The 8,566-nt window shown below is 44.5% G+C and overlaps 1 pseudogene; it reads left to right on the plus strand.

The window, feature by feature from the left end:
- The first annotated feature begins 5,811 nt into the window (after nucleotides 1-5,811).
- On the plus strand, nucleotides 5,812-6,569 carry Chmp6-ps1 (charged multivesicular body protein 6, pseudogene 1; annotated as a pseudogene).
- The last annotated feature ends 1,997 nt before the right edge of the window (nucleotides 6,570-8,566 follow it).

Consider the following 8,566-nt stretch of genomic DNA (forward strand, 5'->3'; position numbering starts at 1 on the left):
TTTCTGAGAGTCCCTGTGAAAAATCTGCTGTTGGACAAGCACTTAGAAATAACCCATTTTAGAGGAAAGTAACAGTAATTAAAGTTTATTCAAGATAATTGTCTATCTGCCTAATTTACAAGTATCTCCTAGTCTCCTTCACCTTCTAATACCACAGTGTGAATGTCCCTACTCTAGAAACAAATTCAGAACATTAGAGAATGTCTTTTACAGAATTAGGCATTCTCCAGAAAAACTGCCTTGAAGGAGACTGACAATTGCTTACTTTTCCAGGTTTCCACTCTGACGGTTTGACCTGCTTTTTCTGGTGAACTTCAACCCCTTCTCAGTGCACTCATTACCTTACACCATATCTCTTTTTCTCTCCCTACACCGTTCCCCCTCTCCTTCTCCTTTGTCCTCCCTCGCTCTCTCCCTCTTCCCCCTCTGTCATCTCCCCTCCCCCTCTCTCATACACACACACACACACACACACACACACACATACACACACACACACACACACACACACACACAATAATACAATATCCTATGACATAGGAGGAGCTGTCATGAATTTAGCCAAGTTTTGAATAGAGAGTGTTTTTCAATTTTTGAACTCTAAATGCATCTCAGAGTATGTGGATATTTTTTATTTGGTTTTTGGATTTTTTAATTTACATTTCAAATGTTATCTCCTTTCTCAGTTTCCAGTCTATAAACCCCCTATCCCATCCTCCCTCCCCCTGCTTCTATAATGGTGTTCCCCCACCCATCCACTCCTTCCCAACTTCCCACCCTAATATTCCCCTACACTGGGGCATCAAGCCTTGGCAGGACCAAGGGCTTATCCTCCCATTGGTACCCAATAAGGCCATCCTCTGCTACATATGCAACTGGAGCCATGGGTCTGTCCATGTGTGCTTTTTGGGTGGTGGTTTAGTCCCTGTGAGCTCTGGTTGGTTAGTATTCTTGTTCTTCCTATGGAATGGCAAACTCCTTCAGCTCCTTCAATCCTTTCACCAACTCCTCCATTGGGGACCCTGTTCTTGTCAATGGTTGGCTGTGAGCATCCCTCTGTATTTGTCATGCTCTGGCAGAGCCTCTCAGGAACATAGTTTTAAAGTTTTTTAATTATCATTGATTTTCTTTTCATTAATTCATCCCTCCATTCATTTTACCTCCTCCAGATCACAGCCACCACTCCTCCTTTCCTCCCATGCCCACCCATTCAAATCCCTCTCCTGCCTCTTGCCTCAGAGAAAGGAAATCCCCCTTGGGCATCACCCTGCCAGCCATGTTATATCCAGTAGCAGCAGGACTAAGCACATCCTCTCTCGCTGAGGCTCAACAAGACAGTCCAGCTAGGAATCCAGCGAGGGGAAGAGAGCCCAACTGCAGGCAGCAGAGTTATAGACAGCCTCTTCTGGTTTCTAGGGAACCATCAAGAACACCAAGCTGCACATCTGCCACACATGTTTAGGGGACTAAGACCAATCCATGTGTGCTCTTTGGTTGGTGATTCAGGTTCTGTGAACTGCCAAGGCTCAAGGTTAGTTGACTTGTTGGCCTTCTTATGGAGTTCTTATCTCCTCCTGGTTACTCAATCATTCCCACAAATCTTCCATAAGATTCCTGAGCTCCATCTAATACTTGGATGTGTGTCTCTGCATTTGTTTCAGTTAGCTGCTGGGTGGGGCCTCTCAGAGGACAGTTATCCTAGGCTTCTGTCTACAAGCGTAACAGAGTATCATTAATAGTGTTAGGGATTAATTCTTGCCCATGGAATGGATCTCAATTTGGGTCAATCATTGGTTGGCTGTTTCCTCATTTGTAGGCCTGTGTACTGGAGGGTACCCATAGAGATCTTTGCTGGGACAAGTGGGAGAGTTCAATCAAAGGGGAAAGTCTGGAGCAGAGAGGGGAAATGCTTTTGCTCCCTCCTGCTACTATTGTTGCTACTACTGTAGCTATCCTTGCTCAAGACACCATACTGGCTGCTGAGCTGAGCTGAGCTGAGCTGAGCTGAGCTGGGCTGAGCTAGCAGAAGGCTGACTAGCCAGTGAGGGGAGTTCAGAGGAGTCTCTGGTGGTGAAACTTTTGGGAGAGAAATTCTCTTCTCTGGTGGTGTTACAGCTCTTATGATTGACACTGTCAGATGATGGAGTAATTCTCACATACCTTTATTCCTTCTGGACAGGATGTTATATACAGTGTTGGGGTGGGTTGCAGGTCTGTCTGTACGTACTTCCTATTGGCTTGGTTGGTCTGAGGTAATAGGGATGCCTCATCTACATGTGGAAGGCTTGAAGGCATTGCCCCTATGTGACTAATGGCCACATATCTGTGAGGGTGTGAGGGTCTGCAGCTATGTGACAGGATCCTAGTGTTAGGAGCAGGCAAAGCTCCTACTACTCCTTCAGGATCTCCCTGGCTTCTATCCTTAGTCTGACCTTACCAGGTTTCCTCTCGTGATCCACCACCCCTCACTGATTCTCTGCTTCATCTTTGTCCCTAAATTTCTTATAGGCAGGACAAGTTTTGGATCAAAGGTTTTGTGGATGGGTTGGTGTCCTTATCCCTACAGTGGGACTCCCGCCTGGCTAGAGAGGTTGGTACATCAGGCTCTATATCCCCTACTGCTAGGTCTTAGCTAGAGTCATGCTCATAGACTCCCTGGAGCTTTCCCCCATCCCAGGTCTCTGGCAATTCTTAAAAATATGCCACCCCTACCTACTGCTTATTTCTCTTAACTTTTTCTGCCCTCTCTGCCTTGTTCTCCCTACATATGATCCCCCCTACTGCCTCCCCTTTGTAGGACTTTTTCCCACCCCCTTCCTTCCTTCAATCCACCTCTAATGATTATTTTACTTCTCCTATTGATTGAGATTCAAACATATTACTTGGGTCCTCCTTGTTATTTAGCTTCTTGGGGTCTGTGGGTAAGAGTGTGGGAATCATGTACTTTATAAGGCTGATATCCACTTAACAGTGAATACATACCATGCATATCCTTTTAGTTCTGGGTTACCTCACTCAGGATGATATATTCTACTTCCATCCAGTTTGCCTACAAATTTCATGATGTCTTTGTTTTTCATAGCTAAGTAGTATTCCATTGTATAAATGAACCACATGTTCTTTATCCAATCTTTAGTGAAGGGACACATGGGTTATTTTGAGTTGATGACTATTATTTATAAAGCCTCTGAATATAGTTAATCAAGTGTTCTTGTGTTATGGTGGGGTAACTTTTCAGTATATGTGCAGGAGTGGTATATAGATGGGTTTAGAGGTAGAACTATTCCCAATTCCTGAGGAACTGCTAAATTGATTTCTAAAGTGGTTGCACAAGTATTCACTCCCACTAGCAATGGAGGAGTAGTCCCATTGCTCCATATCTTCTCCAGCATGTGCAGTTCCTTGAGTTTTTTTTTTTAATCTCAATCATTCTGATTGCTATAAGGTAGAATCTCACATTTGTACTGATTTGCATTTCCCTGATGATAAAGCACATTGGGCTTTTCTTGTAACACAATATCTAGGTCCAGGGTGTGCCAGACTGTCTTGGCATTGGGTGATTTTATTCTTATACTGGCCTTTAGCACTGTTATTCTCCCTGGGTTGGCAGGTCTGGTAGTTTCTGATTGCAACAGACCTCTGGTTCTGCAAGTAGAACTGGGAGTCTCTGGTGGGAGCAAGCCTCTGCGGTTGCAAATAGAGCTCCTTGTCCTGGGTAGCAACAGGCCTCTGGAAATGCAGGCAGAGCTGGTGGTCCCTGGTGGCTTCAGGTCTCAGGATTGCAGGTAGATGTGTGCATCAGAAGATGGACTGCAGCAGGGACAAGGAAGACCTCATAGATGCTGGGCTTCCTGGGGAACAGAAAAGGCAGGGCATTTTAGCTTGGGGATCTCACCTAGGTCTGCTGACTGGAGTCAGGACTCCAGAACTGCAGGCAGAGGTATGGCCCAGTAAATGGAGTGCAGAGGAGACAGGGCAGAATTTGCTACTATTGGATTTGCTCAGACGAACCACACTCAGGCAGGGAATTGGGGAAGATGTCTTACCTCATGGTCCCCAATAGCTGCAGACCTCTGGATTACAGAAGAGGCATGGGCCTGAAGGTGAAGCATAGAAGGTATCACCCCAAAACTTTTAATAGTCTTTAAATAATAAACTTTTAATGAAAATTTGAATAATAGATGTCAACATCTTTAGATATTGGCTTAATTTTCTCTTCTCCTCCTTACCCCACACCGATGGTATAGTAAAAGACTGACAAAAGCCTCTTAGGGGGGAAAGGGTTCATTATAGGTACAGAAATCATGTCATGAAAGTAGTATAGCAGGTATTAGAAATGTTCTTAATGTCTGTTACAAGGATTCCCAAGATTGTCTCTGGAATTCCTAACACAATTAAGGCAACAGACCTTGTTTTAGTTGAAATCGAACGACAGTTTGCAACATTATTTTGCTGAGAAAAGTGTTGATGCTTCACAAAGTGGCTGGGCCACAAACCAATCTAAACAATACTATGACAGTTCCTATAAATGAGTTGAATGCTTAAATTGATAACCGTTATTGCTGCTACCTTGGTTGCCTCTCAAATGTTGAGGGTACATTCATCCCTTTTGTTCAAGAAAGCCTACACACTGGATATAGTACTTAGAATGCTAGATCTCAAGCTAACATGAAAGTCTCCATCTACAGTTTAGCTTTCATTGAATCATAAAGTACTATGTAGGCTGCCAGGAGACGAGAGACTTCAGTGGCTATATTTCATTTCTTTTGCATTTGTCAGTTCTTTTTATTTTTATTGGATTTTTTATTACATTTCAAATGTTATTCCCTTTTCTGTTTTCCCAGACATAAGCCCCTATCCTGACCACTTTCCTTATTCTATAAGGGTATTCTCCTACTCAACCACCCCTTCTTTCTGCCCCCCAACATTCCACCAATGAACTTTAACAACGACAATCATGGCAAGATACCCCAAAGTTCCAAAAGTGGCACTCGTATATTGGCAACACCCAGAAACTGTCTCATTGACCCTAAAGCCAAGTAAGTAGGAAAAGAATCACCCTTGACAATAAAAACTCAAGTAGCCATGAATTAGAGAGATCATGGATTTTCAAGGAGAAACAACTACCCCAACTAGACCAGTAAAATTGCTAAGAGTTTTCTAAAACTTATTCTTATACTCAAAGAGATAGGTGCCTCTCACTAATCATCAAAAAAGCCTGTTTTATAGAAATTGAAGACCATTAAAGAAATTAAAAAACGGGTTATAAGACAAAGAACAACGCACTCTGTGGCGCGCAGTTCCAGTTGATATATCTGCAGACTCCCTCATCGAAGGCTCAGGAAATATCAAGAAGAAGGGAAAAAGATTATAAGAGCCAAAAACCCAGAAAGTCTTTTGTGAAATTATGTCTCTTAGAAACAGGTAAGTCACATCTATAATATCAGAAATACAGGACTGCCTAAAAATAATACCTAACAAATGATCATATCTATAAATATGATACGATAGAAGCGGAACATATTACAGGGTCCTATCCCAAACAAAAGTTTCAGTGATGGCAGGACTCCTGAACATGGGAGAATTAGCCTCTGAGAAGGGATAAACTACCTCAATGGTTATCTATTAAAAAATGGTAAATACGGGGCTGGGGATTTAGCTCAGTGGTAGAGCGCTTACCCAGGAAGCGCAAGGCCCTGGGTTCGGTCCCCAGCTCCGGAAAAAAAAGAACCCCCCCAAAAAAATGGTAAATACTGAGGGTGGCCGCATGGGACAGCTGCGATGGGCTTGGCCGGCCGGTGCGGGTCCGCCATGGGCAACCTGTTCGGTCGGTCGCAAGAAGCAGAGCCGGGTCACCGAACAGGACAGGGCCATCCTGCAACTGAAGCAGCAGAGAGACAAGCTGAGGCAGTACCAGAAGAGGGTCACGCAGCAGCTGGAGAGGGAAGGGGTTTGGCCAGGCAGCTGCTTCGGGATGGCAGGAAAGAACAGGCCAAGCTGCTACTCAAGAAGAAGAGGTACCGGGAGCAACTGCTCGATAGGACAGAAAACCAGATCAGCAGCCTGGAAGCCATGGTTCAGAGCATTGAGTTCATGCAGATCGAGATGAAGGTGATGGAGGGGCTTCAGGTGGGGAACGAATGTCTGAATAAGATGCACCAGGTGATGTCCATAGAGGAGGTGGAGAGGATCCTGGACGAGACCCAGGAGGCCGTGGAGTACCAGCGGCAAATTGATGAGCTGCTGGCAGGAAGTTTCACCCAGGAGGACGAGGATGCCATCCTGGAAGAGCTGAATGCAATCACTCAGGAACAAATCGAGTTACCAGAGGTTCCTTCAGAGTCCCTGCCTGACACAAGCCCAGAAGCCCCTGCCAAGGCCAGATCCAGGCAGGCAGAGCTGGTGGCCGCTTCGTAACCTCCAGAGACTCATAGGGATTCTCCGAGGACTGTCCCACAGAGCCTTTGGCTGCGAGTCAACCCTGAGGGCTCCCAGGAGGCCTGAAGGGCTGGACGGGCCAGTGCAGTTGCCGATGGCTGGAGCAGCAGCTTACACGGGAGCTGACGTCAGGGAGCCAAATTGTGCCCCTTTGCAGTTTGGTCTGGATGCACCTTCTGCTCCTGGACTAAGTGGACACTCGGCCAGCCAGGCGCAGCTTCAGGCCGCTGTGGACCCCACGTTGGCCGCATCCCACTACTCCTGGTGCTGTTCTCATGCTGACCCAGCCCGTGTGACCTGCGCTCTTCTGTGAGGAAGCACCTCAGGCCTCGGGGTCCCTGTACTCCCTTCTCTTGTATCTACTGCTCACATGAGCTGGTGGGGGCTTCAGTTGAGGAGTTCTTACCTTGCCTGGCATCCTGATATCCCTGTTTCCCTGCAGGCTGGTGACAGAAACCCTAGGATACTTGTGTTCTCCAAATCTCTTGGAGCATCTTTGGCACCTCAGACTTGATTGAGCCTCTTATGTTGGGGGAGGTGGACCAGGGGCCATCCTGCTGAATGGACAAATCTAGGAGCCTGACTTGGGAGTCTGTTCACAGAAGAAAGGCATGTTGAAGTTGGTGACAAGACCCTGTTTTAATGGACATGGACCCGATGGCATCCTGGACACACTAAGCCATCAACGCCCAGGAGGCACAGAACTGGGAGGTGACCTCCAGAGCCCTACACTTGTTTGATAATGGACAATCTCTGGTCCTCTGGTCTTTGAGGAACAAAGGGTCTTACATACCCTTAGGGCCTACCAGGAAAGGAGGGCACCTCTTCCTTAACCCAAAACAGGTCAACCTCAGTATTAAAGATGACCCCTGCATGGTTTTTGGCCTCTTAAAAAAAATGGTAAATCCTGAAATCACATAAAGCAAAAGCCAGAATAAACATATTTAGTTCATCACATTTATACATTTGTGCACACACATACCCATATGTACACACACATGCTCATATATGGAACAATAACAGGATTTATCAGTTTGAGAGAAAATGATAGACACACATGGTTGGGATTAGTCAGGGAAGAGGGTAGTAATGGAATTATATTTTAACTAAAATTTTAATAAAATAATAGGTAAAAACAAGTAACAAATTTAAAAATTGGGGGAAGGCAAAGTATCATAGAGAGATTAAGTTGAGTAAATTATGCATGGCATGATAAAATAAATCTATTTACTGTCACCTGATATTTGTCCTTACCTTTATGTGCACAAATTACTAGAGATCCGACCACTACAGAGAAGTTCATTTATGCAGCAGATGGTGAAGAATATAAAGTCTCATACCTGGTACTTAGTGATAACCGAGACATCCACATCGTGCTAAACTTTCTGAAGGTCCATGGAACATTCCACAAGAAGGGGAAGGAATACTTTAAGAATCAGAAGTTTGGAAGGACTACTGTGAAACTATTTTCCAGTCATGACCAAGCTTCTGTACACATGAACTCTCTGTGTGTGTAATTGTATACATAAAACCTGATCATGATCAAGCCAGTCAAAATACCAGCAATAAGGCAAAAGATTTCATGATGTTCATGCTTTAAAAGAGTACAACTTGTGTATTCCAGGCTGCTGAGGTATTGGAGGATTAATTTTATTTAAGGATGTGATCTCTTGTAGATGGCTTAGGTTCCAATAGATGATCCACTATCAAATGTGCATAAGGGCAGAACTAATGGATTCAAGGGGTTAAAAAAAAGGAGAATACAAATTTGGGAGAAAAGTGTCGTAGAGAGGGGTCTGGGAGGTGCTGGAAGAAGAAAGTGGGGTCTGAATACGATCATGATACTCTGTATTCATGTATGTATCAGATAAAAGATAAATTTTATTTAAAACGTAAAAGTGGATGTCAGAGTGAGTCTTGATAGTTGGCTCTCTCCTTCCACATTTATGAGGTTCTGAAGGTCTGAGTCATGTAGGCTTTCACACCATGTTCCTCTGTTGACTGACTCATCTTCGCAGCAATGCCGTGTCGAGTTTTCAAAGCTCCTTTTAGTTCTGTGATGATTTAGATATAATATAGGTCAGGAAATAAACATGACCTAATAATGGCACTCAGAATCTTAATTCAC

Source organism: Rattus norvegicus, chromosome 11 (genome assembly GCF_021556685.1).
Source record: "Rattus norvegicus strain SHRSP/BbbUtx chromosome 11, alternate assembly SHRSP_T2T, whole genome shotgun sequence".
NCBI lineage: Eukaryota > Metazoa > Chordata > Mammalia > Rodentia > Muridae > Rattus > Rattus norvegicus.